We start from the raw sequence: 19502 nt of genomic DNA on the forward strand, positions 1-19502 counted from the left end.
CTTGAAGCGTCGGCCGTCACAGTCAACTTTTTTTTGTTGATTGTCGCCATTTTAGAAAATTGGAAGTAGAGGGTCACACGGAGTAATGTTGCTTAGCCTTTAAATACCTGCAACATGAAGCAATTATCAGAGAATCCCCAAATTTGAAAAATAAGGTCATAATGAAACTTTTTTTTCAAATTTGTGAAAAGAAAAGTCAAAATGAATATGTGTAATAAGCGCTCTAATATCTATAACCCATGCTAAATCATGTTTTTTTCTCATGGAACCTGCAGATGCATGTGTTGACTTGCATCCATATTTTTCTCAAAAAGAAATTTCAAAATTCTAAATTAGTCTAAAAATCATGAAATTTTAGGTGTATCAAATGTGATACATTTGGCAATAAAGGGGTTAAAGTGCTGCTGCCTTTTAGTGGGTAAATGAGGAGCAGCATTTCGTGTGTAAGATGCTGGTTGCAGTACTGCTGACCAATTTATTAAGTCTGCGTGCGGGCCAGATGTTATTGATTTTATGACAGAGGCTGGGGGCCGGATAAAATTTGACCATGGGCCGCATTTGGCCCCAGGGCCGGACACTGGACATGCCTGATTTAGACTTTCTGGAGAAGCTTATTCTTTTTCCCTGTGTTGCTGCTCAAATGGAACCAATCCAGATTTGGGAGGAGAAGTATTCTTGGAATTTCTTTTACATGATGTAAATTGTGCGGTGCCCGTTCTGCTTATTATTAATAAAAAAGGATGAGAGATTTTTTAACTTTGGTTTACCACTATCCCCGCAGCTGCTTTCCTGCTTATTAGCCCCCTGATAAAACCCTAGAATCATGGTTTGACTGCAACCCCTCATGCCAAATCAATACCTTCTTTTACACACAACGGTGATAGAGAAAAAGCACACTTTGAAAAGCAATTTGAAAACAGAGAGCAAATGGTTTCTATAAATTCTTATAATTTCACACGTTTCCAAAGATATGTGATGCAGGCAGGATTTAAACGGACGCATATCAGAGAAAATGAAGGAAAAAGAAGTCGCTGAAGCAAAGGAAGTGAAAGCCTGTGGATCCATCAACAATGATATCACTCCCCTTGAGATTGAGCATGGGAGGATGACATCATTTCCTCTTCCTCCCCTTTCCTTGCCTCTCACTCGATGCGAGGAGAAGCGATAAATCCAGAGGGAAGCAAAGAGAGACAGGCCGATCCCTTGCTTCCGCGCACTCTTTCCACCAAAATCGATGCATGGAGCATTTTGCCCCTGCATTATCATTCTGATTGCTCAGCAAGCTCATGCACAACCACACACAATACAGCACTTAACAAGATGCTAGCTTGAAACGTTTGTATCCCTGCCATGTTTGTTGCCAAAATTACCCCATATTGTGTGCGTGAGACCATGAGACTGAGACTTGCTGAGCTGCTGTTTAACATGAAACAAAACAAGATGTGTGTGCCAGATTTTAGCCTTTTATTTTGTCTACTGTAGAAACAAATAAAAAGGCGGGGGTGCCTGCGTAAAATGATTGGCCTGCCGAGAAAGCTGTTGACACTACAATGCTTTCTCCTTTCTTGTAAAGCCTTTCTGAGCTGGCGTAGCTTAATGCATTGGTCATGGACTCGATGAATTAGAAAGGACTCGTCTGAATTTTTGTCCTGCATTGTGGCTAAAATCACAATACAATACAACATCACTCACGATATGCTAATAGCATCTCTGTCAATTGTGTCTCGATACAGTAAATGCAGAATTACAGTGATGCATTACAATAGCTAGAAAAATGAAGAGGTAAAAAAGGCTTTTCACTTAAACCATAAACATGTCAGAGTGAACCAAGACATACGAAAAAGTCCTTGCAAAGGCATGTGAGTTTCACAACAGAATAGAATGAGTTTCATTAGAGAGTACAAAATAGACAAACTGTTAAAATAGCCATAATATTCAAGATAACACTCAGATTTATTTGTTCAGCATGTTAGAACTTAAAATTGTATCTGTTTGCAATTCCAGATAACACTGGCAAGGACAATCAAAATGCTGCATTGCACAGGAAGCCTGGGACGTTCATTCATTGTAATTGTGACCTTTTTTTTAGCAGGAGAGACTACATGTTTTGGTCCACTTGCAATAACTGTTGAAGAAAATGTCAGTGGCTCGTTGCATCATACAAAGCCAGATAAACGTGTGATTTATGGACTGCGTCAAACCCATCATAGAACGATGAAAATTCAATGCTGCCTATCCACTTCACTTTTGAATTTCACTGTTGAATTTCATCTTACCCACATGGATTAGAAAAGCGAAGAACCACCCAAACACGCCCTAAACCTCAAACAAGCACTTTGTGTATGTACTGTACAGTGTGTATTTTTAAGTGTCTTGAAGGACATGGGAGCACACGCAGGCAACAATCTGAGATGTGGATCACAGTTGCATTTCCTCTCTAAACTCGGTTGTCAACACAAACCCTTCCGATGCTTAAACAAGACAACATATTTGTGGACATAATGCATTCTGTTTATAGTATTCTGTTTAAAGTGAATTGTGTACAATTCAGGGGCGAATGAGCGTTCGCTCATTTGGAACCAACCAGCCAGTTTTTCCGATTTTGAGGACATTTACAAGTCAATTTCTGTTCATTTTAGGGCATTCATAGGTGACTTCCATTTGATTTTGAGTCACTTACTATTCATTTGGGGATAAAAATTGAGTCACTTCCTATTCATGAACCCACAATCAACAGGAAGTGACCTGTAAATGCCACAAAATTAGTGCTACAAAGATTAATCGATTAAATCAAATAATTCCACTAGAAAAAGGTTTCGAATCAAGTTTTGCAGCTTCGAAGATTCATTTAGTTAGTGTGGTGTTGTAATGGTTTGTTTTGAAAGTGTTTGCATTTAGTTTTGTTGATTTGGGTGGAAAGTGAGGTAATTTGCCAGATAGCAATAAATGACGTGTTATAAGCTATCATTTATGCTCATGACAGTGTCATGTCATAATTATGATTGTCTAATGACAGTCTTATGGCACCACTGTCAACGTGTTACCAAATACCATAATTAGCAATTAATGAAATAATTGGAACAGTAACTGAAGAAATAATTAGCACAGAACATGATTTTTGATTGTTATTTACATCTGTAGTGCTGCAATGCATGCTAGGAGGCATGTTGGAAGACAACAGTGTTGACAGCAGGTGGCAGAGGAGGTTTAATGTCCCCCCCAAGGGAGCAGTTATGGCCAAATGAAGCTTCTGGAAGCAATGAAGATTTGCAGCCAATTGGTTCAAAGCTCCATGGTGGTTCATTTGGTCTTATGACAGTCGTATTACGCCACTGTGGAATGTTACCGGTTAATATCTTTCGGTCTAACTATCCCATAATAAAGTGGCTGTGGCTTATAGTCCAGTGCGGCTTATCCATGAAAAAATGCCATTTTCGTGCCAAATTTGGTGGGTGGCGGCTTATGGTCAGGTGCGCCTTATAATGCAAAAATTACGGTATTTGAATCAAATTTTGCAGCTTTGAGGATTGATTTAATCAGAGTGGCATTGTAATGGTTTGTTTTGAAAGTGCTTGTATTAAGTTTTATTGATGTAGGTGGATATATGGTGTTAATGGTGTTATACTTATATAGCGCTTTTCCACCTTTCAAGGCGCTCAAAGCGCTTTACACTATCTCGCCATCCACCTACTGGTGACACAGCACTAGGAGCAACGTGGGGTTCAGTGTCTTGCTCAAGGACACTTAGACGAGTTCATCAGGGCGGAGAATTGAACCCACAACCTATGCGTTGGGGGACAACTACTCTACCACTGAGCCACGCCACCCACTATACTCCCTTCTAGTGGCAATAGTGAATATGACATGGCTGAATCCAACTGCTTCCTATTAAAGCCAACATAAGGTAAGTTCTTGTTTGAGCTAATATGATTGTTTATCCATTCAGTATTTAGTTTAGAAGTATATTTAGCAGGGTTTTTTTTGAATGAGAATATGAATTTGAAAGATTTGTTAAGCACTTTGTAAAAAAAAAACAAAAAAACCCTTAGCATTTTATAGCATTTAAGCTAACAGACTTTTGCTATGCAAGTTAGCTAACTGTTCTTTTGTTGTTTTGTTGTTGTTCTTTTTTTTATTACATATCTGAGGCTAAGCTCAGGTATTTTAATTTATTTTTGAATTCATTTCTCGCACTTGTGAAATGTAAGTCAAATTCTACATCCTTAAAGGAAACACACAGGTATTTTATTTTGTATTTACATTGAAGGCTCTTTTGCAGGTGCAATCTGAGGAAGCCAAAATTTATTTTTTTGTTTTACTCTCCTAAATGTTATTCTGCAACACATTAAATGTTTTTTATACCAATTTAGCAATTATTCAAACTGACTAATCAATGGATTAATCCATTACTTAAATAATCTTAACCCATTATCAACACGAAGTGACCAAAAATTATCAGGAAATGATGTGAAATGCCTCAAAATTAACTGATTTCCTTTCCACTTCAAACGGATTGGACGTTTACTGGTGGTAAACTCATTGCAATTCACAGCAGAAGGATGGAAATAGCTTGTTTTTCTATTTATTAGTTGTTTTGTAGAATATCCTAGAACGCTTTCCTGACCAATGTATCGCCATATCGTGAGATCATCGCTATCGTGAGCCTTGTATCGCAAATCGTATCGTACCCTGAGGTAGCCACTATATTCTATACATCACTATGTTAATGCTTCACTATCCTTAGAATAGCACGCTGGTATCATATGGCAGGCTACTTACAATGCGGAAGTTGGAAATTGATTTTTCACAGTTACTTTGGAGACACAAGCTTGGGTCTTGATCATGCTCCCGTCAGCTGATGGGTCAACTGATTCCCTACAATATGCTCACTAGCCAAATCCAATTCAGACTGTCTAGCTGCTTTACGAACTGCTTTAAATCAGTGTTAACGTTGGTTGTTTTTGCATGATCTATTTTGTACCCTGAGGGGATGTCAAAGGAGTTTAAAACCGGCTGATGCTCACATGGTAGGGACCGGAGAGCCCGGCAACTAACAACACTCAATCCAACAATTTCATCACCCACATGTGACAGCATGACGTAAAGCACTTGGCGTTCGGTACCTTTTGTCTCCTACCAAGTCCAGCTCCTGAAACAGCACAGCTTGGACCAATCCAATCAGCCTGCAGACACACACAGAAGGGAGGAGGATTATTAATATTATGTGTGATCATATTTCTTTGGTAGGACACTGCAGCAGATGTTAAGTCTGCTAGCTGAAGGGCAGGATATAAAAAAACCTAGACTTCTTCGAACAGCTGGCTTTGGAATTTTATAGGCCAGCGCAAAAATACACATCAGGGGGAAAAGGAACTACCATCATATGTTTTCCGCTTTGATAAAGTGAGAAGTTGGAAATCACGTTTTCCTCAACAATTCTCACCCAGAAGCCATCTACAGAGCAAATGTATAATCAGACGGTGGCACTAGTGTGTTTGTGGGTGCTGCTGTATGTGGTGAATGACATTTCACACTGAGCAGGCTTTATGCGAGTTACCTAAAAATAACTGGTAACATGAAAACCGATATGATGTCATTGTACAAACAAACCAGGGCGGGCCACGCAAAAGTGAATGTTTGTTAAAAGTCACCGGATGTGATGACTCCAACTGGCACGTCGATAAAGGGTGGCTTGACACAGGGCATAACCAAGGGAGAGATCAGTCAGATAAGCGTCATTGCAGAAGTATAACAGCAAGGTCAACTACAAAGTATCCAGCTGGATATTCTCCATTTTATTAAGCATCATATAACAAAAAAATAGGAAAGTCAACAAATGAAACTTTTAAGGTCACAATGTGATAAAATAAACAAAAGTTATAGAGAAATGCAACGATAGTAGACTAGCCACGCGAGAAACGCATGACATACTTATTCAGTACATAGTGTTCACCCATAACCTCTCCTTATAGTGCATAGAATGCCAGGCATAGCACTTGGTTTACTTGGGTTCTGAAAAAGAAAAAAATACTAAGCTTAAAGCAACTCTGGGTAACTTTTCAACCTTTATAAAATATTTTCATAAGATCTGTGATGATATGTCGACTGACTATTTGACTGCAAGGGCGTAGGTTTGCAATGTGACGGTAGGGACATAACACTACCAACTTTTCAGGATGCTCAAATTGTCCCCACCAACCTTTAAGCAACATTATATGCATTCTATAATAAGTTCAGCTATAGAGGTCATTTATATTGTCTTAGAATTGACCCTACAATTATTAAGTGAATTATTTTCATTATATTCAAACTAGGGCTGTCGAAATCATCGCGTTAACGGGCGGTAATTAATTTTTAAAATTAATCACGTTAAAATATTTGACGCATTTAACGCACATGCCTCACTCAAACAGATTAAAATGACCGCACAGTGCAATGCCAACTTGTTACTTGTGTTTTTTGGAGTTTTGTCGCCCTCTGCTGGCGCTTGGGTGCGACTGATTTTATGGGCTTAAGCACCCATGAGCATTGTGTAATTATTGACATCAACAATGGCGGGCTACTAGTTTATTTTGTGATTGAAAATTTTACAAATTTTATTAAAACGAAAACATTAAGAGGGGTTTTAATATAAAATTTCTATAACTTGTACTAACATTTATCTTTTAAGAACTACAAGTCTTTCTATCCATGGATCGCTTTAACACAATGTTAATAATGTTACTGCCATCTTGTTGATTTATTGTTATAATAAACAAATACAGAACTTATGTACTGTATGTTGAATGTATATATCCATCTTGTGTCTTATCTTTCCATTCCAACAATAATTTACAGAAAAATATGGCATATTTTATAGATGGTTTGAATTGCGATTCATTACGATTGATTACGATTAATTAATTTTTAAGCTGTAATTAACTCGGTTAAAAATTTTAATCGTTTGACAGCCCTAATTCAAACTTATATTTACCCCTTTTCACTTGCTGAATGCGCCGGTCCATTTTTTCCGCCTCAAACGCACGTTTGATTGGCTGATGACTTGACCCACCCCCGACATACACACGCACACTCCCACTCACACAGCCCTGACAGAAATACACATCGACAAGATGCTGCCTCCTCCGCCCCCTTCGAAGAGGAGGGATATTAGAATTTTTTTTCCGGCCAGCAGCAGCCACTGTAATTAACTTAAAAAGATAAGATAACTATGCTACTGAAAGTCCGGCCTGCATCAGGGTTAGCAAACATTACTGCGTGAACTTGGTAACCTGTAAAACTCGAGTAGGACGCTGCGAGACGCAGGCGTCGTAAAGTCCAAAATGCGTAAGTCGTGTCCATCGTAAACCAGGGACTACCTGCATGGAGGTCTACAGAGATCAAACCCATCTAGGAACACTCCCAAACATATAAAGTACAACTGTGTAAAATTTCATCAAAACCAGCCCAGCCATTTCAGAGTCCGTAGAGAACGGACAGACATGCAGCCACACACAAAGTTATTTATAAAAAGTAAAAGCTATATTTTAATTTCAGTCATTTGAATGAGTCAATTTAATTGTAATGAGTGTAAATTATTTTGTCACATAGAAACCTGATCCCCACAGGTTACTTTTAACGATGTTATGAATCAGTAGTGTTAGTGGCGTAACCAATAGTAAACGTGTGAGACCAATTTGCGCTTCTCATACTCTATTTGTCTTCTAAGGGTCCCTTAGGGTAAGGGGGGTTAGGGTCAGGTCTCATATCTGTTTCTCCTACCTCTCAAGTGTTACCATCTCATTTGTCTCAAGGATATCTTGTCTCTAATTTAGCTCATCTCTTGCTCCTAACGGACCTTTAGGAGCAGTAATTTCAAAACAAATCAACACAGACTAAGATAATATGACAAAGTCAAATTGACGGACATCCAACAGGCATTAACTTCATATATTTTCAATTCTTCATGCTTCAATGGATAATTTCGTGAATTTCATCACCGACAAAATTGTCTTAGTTGTGCTATATTTGCCCTTTGACAAGTTAAACCCTTGACAGCTTAGGGCAACTCAGTCGTGTGCAAACAGTATTTTCCCACCATATCCAAAGAGTGTGTCTATTTTTTGCCAATGTGAAAAAAGTGGATTTCCCCTCAAGGGTCTAATAAAAGGTTCTTCTAAAGCGAGGGAAATACTCCAGTGGTAAATTAGAGATGTTCCTCTGGCTGAGATCCAAGTCCACTTAACCCCCAAAGTTCAGTCAGTTTGAAGGGTTTAAAACCTCAATGACAAAAAACAGCTTGCATGTGGATTGGCTATACTTTTGCATGTTTTGTTTTCTACAGCTGATGCCAATATACATAAAAAATATGAAGGCAGGGTTGGTCGAAATCAGAGGTCTTTCCAACTCGGTTTTTAAAACAAAGATGATTTACTCAAAGCTCTACTTGGATGATCCTGTTCCACTAATGAAGACAACAGGCTCATCTCTAAACTGGACATGTCCTTCCGGACTTGCCAGAACCTCTGTCAATTCCTTGCAAAACTTTGCTTCGCTGAGGCATCCATAACTTCCCCCACACCTGTTTTTCCAACTTCTACATCCAATGAAGTTGCCATTCACCAGTCTCTTAAATAAGCCACCCCCTACTTGTCATCTAGAACAGGCATTGATGACAAAGATCCAGGCAGCTGCCTTTAGCGTTAAGGCTTTGAAAACAACCATCTCAAATTCCGTGTCTATAACCTTCCCTTGGACCCTCAATGGTATTCCATCAGAAATGTGGGGTGTAGAGTTTTCTGTGTGACTGACCTCTACCCAAAAAGAATCAAAAGCCTCTGGAATGGGCTGTAGGCCTTGGATCAGTTTCCAGGTTGTCATTTGCTGACTCAGCAGAAATCAGCAACGCTTCAACGAACAGTCACAAGTTACTCATTTTAGCAAAATGTCATCCGGACACGCTCAGTTGTAAAATTGCTTCTGACCTTTTATTTTTTTTTCCAGAATCCATGCAGGAAGGAAAATGTGTAATGTCAACCATAAGTTGGCCATACACACACAGAAAACTATTATACACAAAACACAAACGGGGCTTGCATAAGATCATTAGGCCTTCACAACAGCTTTCCACTGATTGTCAGTGAATGAGTGTTCCATTTGATTAAAGTGGTACAATATAGCAATTGTGCTTCATGGCTTTTTCTATATTCAAACTTAGCACTATGATTGTGACACCTTCAGAATGTTCAAAAAACAAAACATGACTCACAGTCACTGTTACAAGAATTGCTACATGTCGCTACAAATCTGCTTATAGTGGCGTATTTGCTCTTTTTTTCCAGGCAGTCAGATGACTTTAATGCCAATTTCTGCTTGTCTATCTCATTACATGTACGGTACACTGTTCTTATTAGCAAATATGCATTTTCCAGGGTCCTTTATACTGTTTAAAAATTATTAATTATCAGAGGTCAAAGAACATTGCAATTTGTAGACTTAAATACTTTGAGCAACCATCTTTCATTTTAAGCAGAGGTGGGTAGAGTAGCCCAAAAATTTGGTCAAGTAAGAGATGCATTACTTCAAATTTATATTACTCAAGTAGAAGTAGTTAACCAAAAAATGTACTCAAGTACAAGGAAAAAAGTGTGAATTGTGAATAACTGCTTATTTTAGTTTGATTTTTTTTTTTAAACAATGGTATTTTTTTTTCTCTCAACACAAATGTATGTATATACACTGTTGTTATAATGTTAATTTACAATAAACCATTACATACATTACATTACTAAAATAAAGACATTGATTGTCTGAAAATGGTTCAATATTAGGTTAAATGTCTTGTTTTCTCATGTATGTTTATAATTGCTCTTTACCTAAAAAAACTATGTTTTTTTCGATTACTCGGTCAATCGATGGAATTTTCAGTAGAATACTCAATTACTAATATATCGATTAGCTAATGTGGACTAATAAGATAAACCAAAAAAGACACTAACAAAACATAAAAAGTATAACCCGAAGAAATCACTCACACATTCAATTTCAACATAAAAGAGTTTCAGAGGAAGCATAAATACGGAGAAAGTGTGTCATCGCCACTGCACAGACCTGTGTCTGGGGTGGGGGTGTTCACTGACCAGCACATAAGTGGGAAATATGAGTTTCTTTCAGCCTGGGGGATGCACACAGTGAGTGAGTGTGTAGGTGTTTGAGAGTGTGACTGTTGCGTGTAACTGAGAAGCTTGAGCACAGAGGTGGTAGACACCCCCTCCCCCGGCCTCAGCCATACACACCTTATTTAGGCCAGTGAGGAGAGAGTTTAGTCTGGTGGCAGCTGAAGGCCACACAGTCAAACCCGCGTCCTGCACATATGGGGCGCTGTCTACAAAATTTTACCATGACATTGTTGTTCCACAAAGACATGGACAAGACAGCATTTACACATGTGTTGCAAAGTATTGGTATCCCTTTGTTTATACACACGAACACAGTGGAATGAGTTTTTAAAATAGTGAAACTTAACCAATGAATAGGCCTATAAGAAATTTCTGTTAAATTTCAATTCAACTGAAGTATTTAAAAAAAGGCTCATGACAGGCCTCAACAGTTGCACTTAGCTTAATATTTTGCTGCATAATCTTTTGAGCTGATCACTGAAATCAAAAGATTTTTGTAACTTTCAGTGAAATTTCTAGATCTCTCAGTATGTATTTTGGGGCCATTCTTCATGAGAATATTTTGTCAGTTGTCTCAGGTTTGAAGGGTGCTTTCTTCATCCGGTATGATAAAGCTACTTCCGCAATAGAGGTCAATAGTCCAATGATTTTCTCTTAGCCACCCTTGGGTATTTTTCTCTGTGCTATGGGATCATTAGCCTGTTCACCCCAACAGACATGTACTCAGTAGTGGAATGTAACAAAGTAAAAGTACTTGGTTACTGTACGTAAGAACAATTTTGTGTGTCCGTACTTTACTTGAGGACAGACATGAAGTGGTATAGAGCTGCAACTTACGATTTTTTTAAATAATCGATTAATTGGACGATTACTAAAACGATTCATCGAGTCATCGCATAAATTCCACTGTTTTGTTGTAAGTAACAATGAAGACAAAATGGATGACTAATTCCTTCAAAAATAATATTTTATTACAGCTTCCTGACTTAACTGTACTGTAGTCTACAACTGTACTGTTTTAAGTACATAAAACCTGTTAATGTTTTTAATGAAGGTTCTGATGATAAAACATAAAAAGAATTTGTCAGAACACATATCAGACAAAAGTCCTGTTCATTCAAATAAAAATTAAGTGCTGCTGATTGACATTTTATTTCTTGTGGGCAAAGAGCCGATATAAATTATATCAAAGACTAAACCTCTGAATAAGGAGGAGGCAGACTGTAATGAGTAAGTTTTCTTTATCAAACAATTGTTCATGAATACAATCCAAATCCAATTTCAAAACACACTCTCTTGTATGACAATTTACAGTTTGAGTTTGTGTTGAAACATGGACTTCATAATTATATTGACGGGTAAGACACTGCGCCACGCCTTCAAGTAGGGGGCCTGCACACACCAAGCATTAAAAGGAGTTATTCTCAAACACACGCACGCAGTGATCTAACGCCGGATTTAGGTTGAAAAGTAACAAAAGCTGTACCGCATACAAAAAGGAACGATTGTCTCAGGAGTGATCTGTTCAAGGATTGAAGGTATTTATTATATTTTTCAAAAGGAAGGATTGTCTCAGGAGTGATCTGTTCAAGGATTGAAGGTATTTATTATATTTTTCGTACCATGCAAGCATTTTGAAACCTTGTGAATAAAATCAGTAAAACAAATTAGCCGCTACGGCATTGGCGTCATAGTTCGCAATATTTACGTAATATAAATGCTAACTGCACGTTTTTTTGCTTTTAACCAAGAATTGAGACTGTCTTACGTCCATATCTATAAGGAATTCAGGGATTTAAGCATTTATTCACAAGAATTTTCAACGGAAAAAGCTCTTTGTTTTCATAAGGCGGCTGCTACATTTGCTTACTGACTAGCATCATAGTTTGCAATATTTACGTGAAATAAATGCCAATTGTACGTTTTTTTGCCTTTAACAAAGCATTGAGACTGTTTTACGTCCACATCTATACAGAATTCAGGGATTTAAGCATTTATTCACACAAATTTTCAACGAAAAAAGCTCTTCCTCTGTGATTCCACCCGGTCAGCTTTGACGGCCACACCAACAATGCATGCCCCAAAATAATTGGCCCCATGTCCTGTCAATAGATTATGAAGTCTATGGTTGAAAGGAGACTCTTAGCTGTTATATGAATGGGTTTATTTGTGTCGTTTCTTTATAGATAAATGAATAAAAAAATTAAAAAAATCGAGACAACTTTGCTATCTAACAATAACTCAAGTGCTAATATGCTTCTCCAAAACACAATACAAACGGACATTTAAGACAGTAATTAGCATAATCGCTAACTAGCTTAGCACTCTGTGCTAAGTAGTAACGTCTCATCAACAAAGAAAACAAACAATGCAATTAGCTTATTTTACCCACCTCTGACGGAGGCACACTGGATCGAAGCACACAAAAGATAATCTAAATCTCAACATTTGGTAATATTATTGATTTAGCAACCCAACAGCAGCAGCAGTGAACTCCCTCTGTCTTGCTTTAATCACTGGTACGCACGCACAGACTGCTCATAGATGCCGGCAAAAATCAATTATCAAATTAGTTTGCAAATAATTTAATAATCGATTTTAAATGATTTATTCAAGTAGTTGTTGCGGTTTCAAAATGGAACTTTTTACTTCACTACATGTTACAGCACGTATCTGCACTTTTTAGTGCTGCAGCTATTGGTTATTTTAGTCGTCGATTAATCAAAAAACTAGTTCGTTCGAATAATCGAGTAATCAGATTAGAAGCATAAAATATTAAAACACCTGCGCTGAGCCTCAAACGGTGTAAAAATAAATTAATTAATGAGGATCCAAGTAAAACATAAGAACAACTGGATAACTAACATTGCAAAAGTCCGCTAGCTTAAATGCTATGAATGCTAATTTTTTTTTTTTTTTTTTTTACAATGCTCTTAACAAATGGCACAAACACATATTCCCACAAAAATGGCTAAATATACTTATAAACTAAATTACGAATGCATTTAGAAAACATTAGCTCAAACTAAAACTTATCTTATGTTGGTCTTAACAGGGAGCAGCTGGATTCTGCTATGTGAAATGATTTATGTCATATTCACGGCTGCCACTAGAGGACAGTGTATGCACCCAAATCAATAAAACAAAACGCAAACACTTTAAAAACAAACCATTGCAATGCCACTTTAATTAAACGAATACTCGAAGGAGCAAAACGTAATTTGAGTCTTTTTTTAATCAAATTACTTGAGTTAATCGATTCATCGTTGTAGCATTAGTACTTTTTACTCCACTACTTTTCAAATTGTTACGTTACTTTTGTTTGTTTGTCTCTCATTGTGAATTGATAGTTTCGTTTTCATGCCTCCAGCACAATCAATAAACTCCGTGCAACTATACGGTTATTGAGAACTAGAGGGAGCAACACGGGTACAAGCAAGATTAGGCAGGTGAACAAGATATTGACAAATGAAAAACAACTGTGAGAGAAGTGCGCCTTCAAATGGGTGCTGCACACTCTTGTAGAGGAGGTGGATGTATGCACCTGATAGTTGCTTGAGATCCGCCATTAAGCTAAGCTTTGGATATTTTTTTAAGCTTGTTAAGCTTCTGTTTACAATGCAGTCAATGTTATTATTTTTTCCCATTCTGCACTGTTATATATATATATACATATATATATACATATATATACATATATATATACATATATATACAGTGCCTTGCAAAAGTATTCGGCCCCCTTGAATCTTGCAACCTTTCGCCACATTTCAGGCTTCAAACATAAAGATATGAAATTTAATTTTTTTGTCAAGAATCAACAACAAGTGGGACACAATCGTGAAGTGGAACAACATTTATTGGATAATTTAAACTTTTTTAACAAATAAAAAACTGAAAAGTGGGGCGTGCAATATTATTCGGCCCCTTTACTTTCAGTGCAGCAAACTCACTCCAGAAGTTCAGTGAGGATCTCTGAAAGATCCAATGTTGTCCTAAATGACCGATGATGATAAATAGAATCCACCGGTGTGTAATCAAGTCTCCGTATAAATGCACCTGCTCTGTGATAGTCTCAGGGTTCTGTTTAAAGTGCAGAGAGCATTATGAAAACCAAGGAACACACCAGGCAGGTCCGAGATACTGTTGTGGAGAAGTTTAAAGCCGGATTTGGATACAAAAAGATTTCCCAAGCTTTAAACATCTCAAGGAGCACTGTGCAAGCCATCATATTGAAATGGAAGGAGCATCAGACCACAGCAAATCTACCAAGACCCGGCCGTCCTTCCAAACTTTCTTCTCAAACAAGGAGAAAACTGATCAGAGATGCAGCCAAGAGGCCCATGATCACTCTGGATGAACTGCAGAGATCTACAGCTGAGGTGGGAGAGTCTGTCCATAGGACAACAGTCAGTCGTACACTGCACAAATCTGGCCTTTACGGAAGAGTGGCAAGAAGAAAGCCATTTCTTAAAGATATCCATAAAAAGTCTCGTTTAAAGTTTGCCACAAGCCACCTGGGAGACACACCAAACATGTGGAAGAAGGTGCTCTGGTCAGATGAAATCAAAATTGAACTTTTTGGCCACAATGCAAAACGATATGTTTGGCGTAAAAGCAACACAGCTCATCACCCTGAACACACCATCCCCACTGTCAAACATGGTGGTGGCAGCATCATGGTTTGGGCCTGCTTTTCTTCAGCAGGGACAGGGAAGATGGTTAAAATTGACGGGAAGATGGATGCAGCCAAATACAGGAACATTCTGGAAGAAAACCTGTTGGTATCTGCACAAGACCTGAGACTGGGACGGAGATTTATCTTCCAACAGGACAATGATCCAAAACATGAAGCCAAATCTACAATGGAATGGTTCAAAAATAAACGTATCCAGGTGTTAGAATGGCCAAGTCAAAGTCCAGACCTGAATCCAATCGAGAATCTGTGGAAAGAGCTGAAGACTGCTGTTCACAAACACTCTCCATCCAACCTCACTGAGCTCGAGCTGTTTTGCAAGGAAGAATGGGCAAGAATGTCAGTCTCTCGATGTGCAAAACTGATAGAAACATACCCCAAGCGACTTGCAGCTGTAATTGGAGCAAAAGGTGGCGCTACAAAGTATTAACGCAAGGGGGCCGAATAATATTGCACGCCCCACTTTTCAGTTTTTTATTTGTTAAAAAAGTTTAAATTATCCAATAAATTTTGTTCCACTTCACGATTGTTTCCCACTTGTTGTTGATTCTTGACAAAAAATTAAAATTTTTTATCTTTATGTTTGAAGCCTGAAATGTGGCGAAAGGTTGCAAGGTTCAAGGGGGCCGAATACTTTTGCAAAATACTACTAATAATACTTTTAGTGATTTGCAAATAAATTCTTTAAAAATCAAAAAATGTGATTTTCTTTTTTTTTCCCCACATTCTGTCTTTCATGGTTGAGGTCTACACATGTTGACAATTACAGGCCTCTCTAATATTTTCAAGTGGGAGAACTTGCGCAATTAGTGGTTGATTAAATACTTATTTGCCCCACTGTAGCCCATAGTTTGCCAGTTGTCCACGCTTGTATGAACTGAAAATGTGAGGAACCACACTTTTGCTTAGCCCTAGAAGCCACGTAGAAACTCTTCACCCACTTAATTCTCCCATAACACCGCCACTTTATAGCTCGCAGTGTATGAAAAGTGGTTTGAGGGTTGGATCTGCAGTGACACTCAAACCGAAAATCTCACAGGATGAGTTTCCACTCTGGTCAACGTTGGACAACAACTACATCTATGACGAAACCTGACCAGAACCCATGAACCAAAAGTGTCAACAAATAGAGACGGAATTGCATTAAACATCTGTATGTTTTTGCTGTGTCCTTGAAGTATAATTCTACTAAAATCTGGCACACTCACAGTGAGTTATAGAGACGATTTAATGAGAGTACAAAAGATGACATGGGATCTGACGCAGCTAAACACGGTAGAACTAGCTCCAATTCCAGCAAGTCTTGAAGACTCACCTCAAAGTACATTCCAGACAAACAACCTGAACTTTACATTATATTGCGTTTAAGAACCAGAGGGGGCACTGCAGTGCTTTCTGATGGGAATAAGAACAGTAGCTCTGTTCTAAAGGGCTGAAATTTGTACTGCCAGAAATTTAACTGCTGTGACGTCAGAGTCCAATCGACAGATCAGAACAACAAGATTGGATTGGCATTGCGATCACAGCTGTGCATACAAGACATCCAGTTTTGCTCACATCTCGTCTATATGATTTGACAAACAAAAAAACCCCTCAAATTTTTGTGTAAAACACACTTTATTTTTTCAGTATTTCCTATCAACGTGCTCACATGTCACACACTGAACATTGAATGTTCTGATTGGCCAAAAGGAGATTTTTGTTACTGTGATCTACTGCTACTGTTTCTCAATGCAAAAGTGAAATTTAATTAAAGCACCACTTGGTAACTTTTCAGTTTTGGTTGATATTAGCAATGCCGGTGGACAATAGCGGTAGTGTTGTGCCTTAAGGAAGACTGCGTTTCAGGACCAGCGCATGAGCACATAGTGTCGTAAAAACCTCATCTACCCGTCGCCTGCAGATGTTTTAAAAGACATTTCTGTTTCCAGTGGCTGTGTAAATGATGAATAGTAATGAGGTAATGAAACAAGTTGTGGCTAAACAATAGCATATGACGGTTAGCAACTGCGTGGCTTCGTTTGGGTAACACCCTCCCCACCCGAACTCGTCAGCGCTGACGAGTTCAGTTGAGTGAAAAGCCCGGCCAAAGTTTATTCTTGAGTGTCCTTTTATCTATTGTTTCCTCCTCAGACAAAACTTTTTGTCTTTTTTTGCTCTGCCACCTTCGCAGATTTTGCACAAAAGCGTTCGCATCGACTGCCCTCTTTATAAGGAATAGGGAAAGGGGGAAGTGATGTGTGCTGTAAAGCAGTCATCACATTTGCAGTTTTTTGTGTGGGAGGGTCCCTGCCACCCTCCTCAAAGTTAATTAGTGCCGGTGATAGTGATAGAGACCACTTCAAGATATAAAAGAGGTGTCATTCAAGTCAGTCGACAAATCATCACAAATGTTCTGAAAATATTTTATAAAAGTTGAAAAGTTAACTAGTGTTGCTTTAACGGCTCTGAATTTGAATTGTGAGAGATGAATGTGAAAATTATATTGGGTTGAGTTTTCAAACTAATAAATTTAATTAAAACACGCACCATTCAGACTCTCATTCAATGCGAAGATTCAAATTAATCAATGCAATTTCAAGTTATATGATCCCACTTTTTTATTCCCACTATTCAAGTTTAGCAAATCAGAGTCAGTTTCTAGTGCCGTGGTGTCCAAACTATTCCACATAGGGCCGCAGTGGATGCTGGATTTCTTTCCAACAAGACAAGCTGACACATTTTAACCAATCTGGTGTCTTACAAGTGTAATCAGTTTATTGCAGTCAAGTGCTGCTTGTATTAGCAGAAACTTTATTGGTTGAACTGTCAGTGCTCAATTGGTTGGAACAAAATCCAGGACCCACAGCAGCCCTTGAGGACCGGTTTGGACACCCCTGTTCTAGTGAAACAAATTTCAGCCTATTCCAACCACTACTCATTTGTATAATAAAATAAACAAGGCCGATGAAATATAGTGATCGCTCGTTTTTCGTGGTTAATGGGGACCAGAAACCCCCTTGATAAGTGAAAAACCGCGAAGTAGCGCCCCCCCCTCGCAAAAACAAGATTTTTTTTGTGTGTGTGTGTTCAATTTATTCATTCAGATTTAGATTTTATTTATAAATAAATTGTTTTCAAGTTTTAAACATGTTACTGTCCCACCGAAATATTTTTAAACAAGAATAATAGTAGAAAAATGTTTGTCTTTATGAAATTCTTCATTGAGTTCATTGAGTGAGTCCACTCAAATCCGCTCAAGCTGCTCACTTACACACAATGACTTGCCACAGCAACTGTTTAACAAGTTAAACGATGCTGCGTTTTGAAGCTTCAGCTTCCAGGCATCTGTGAACATTAAACGTCTGCCAATCAGCGTTTACTTTAATAAGCAACTCCAGTGCATTGCCTGACCAACAAAAAGCAGGTAGAAGGAGAGTGAGACTACGCGATCGGATCGGGACAGCTCATCTGTATTTATTTATTTTTCAATTGAAAACAATCCACTATGGACTGAGGGCGTGAAGTTTGAAGCGCGAAGTAGCGAGGGATCACTGTACAACATTCCTAATTGAAGTCACACAACAAATACTGTATCTGTATAGAATAACGCTTGTACAGTGCAATGAAAAGTTCCCGCTTTTACGCCGTAATCGTTGACACCGCTGCAACATTGCACACCACAAAAATAACACACATTATAGGATTTCATACTATCATCGTTTAACTTTCATGTACTTTTTTAAAAAAAGTACAGTATATAAACAGTTCAAAGCAAAACACAGACCTGTCTTGTCAAGCCAATCTGTGCGGTCAAGTCCCTACCTCCTTAACTCCGCTGCATGAACTCAACATGAGGCTGATCAAACCGTAAATTACCACCGAAGCATTATCTCTATTTCAAGCCTGTGAAACATCAACATGATTCTGATGGCTGGTTATTTTCTGCAGTAGCTTTAAAACAGCACAAATTCCTGCAATTCAGGGGCTTATAAAGCACTTTTGCTACACAAGAGCTTTCTGTGACGTCGAGTAAGACACTACTGACACATACTTTCCATCTTCTCCAGCGGCAGGAGATCTTCGTGGTTTGTTTTGGAGATGGTTCACGTGCAGAGGCATGTGTTGCGGAACCCAAAAGGTATACAGCCAGAGAACACATCCAGTGTTCCAGACTTGCTTCCACTCACGCACACACTAAAACAACACCTCAAGCCTTCTGTTCTGGCTCAGCAACTTTTATATATCGTTTAGACACTCAAAAGACAAACTAAGAGGCTAGAATTAAAATATTTCTTTTTTCAGAGATAGACGGACCTGCAGATGTTCATTTTGGCTCATCTTCAGTTTTGGCAGGAGCATTAAGTTGGACAGTTTAAATGTTTACAGAGTTCAACAAATAATTATGCTGACAAAGGCGATGGCAAGGCCCAACAATGCATCTCACTGCCAATTAGTGATTAGTGATGGTGCGGCATATCAAATATCTATCTTCTTTTGGTCAACAAATGTTTCAAAAATCATGGTTGCGCAAGTGAGAAAGGTATACCGATATTTGCACATGCAGTTGCAAAGCTATGTTTTAGCACATTGATGGCCAGATGACCAGGGTTTGGAAATCAGTCAGCACTTAGTTAATGGAACAGGTGAATGTGGCATGATCACCAACC

At 38.4% G+C, this 19502-nt stretch overlaps 1 protein-coding gene across 2 annotated transcripts in view; it reads right to left on the reverse strand.

Moving 5' to 3' along the window:
• raph1a (Ras association (RalGDS/AF-6) and pleckstrin homology domains 1a) overlaps nt 1–19502 on the reverse strand; it is a 117913-nt gene that overhangs the window by 78619 nt on the left and 19792 nt on the right. For both annotated transcript variants that reach the window (XM_057851639.1, XM_057851638.1), the window contains exon 2: nt 5124–5183. The gene's annotated coding sequence lies outside the window, so the exon portion shown is untranslated. The remainder of the gene's footprint in view (nt 1–5123; nt 5184–19502) is intronic.

Source organism: Corythoichthys intestinalis, chromosome 12 (assembly GCF_030265065.1).
Source record: "Corythoichthys intestinalis isolate RoL2023-P3 chromosome 12, ASM3026506v1, whole genome shotgun sequence".
Lineage (NCBI taxonomy): Eukaryota > Metazoa > Chordata > Actinopteri > Syngnathiformes > Syngnathidae > Corythoichthys > Corythoichthys intestinalis.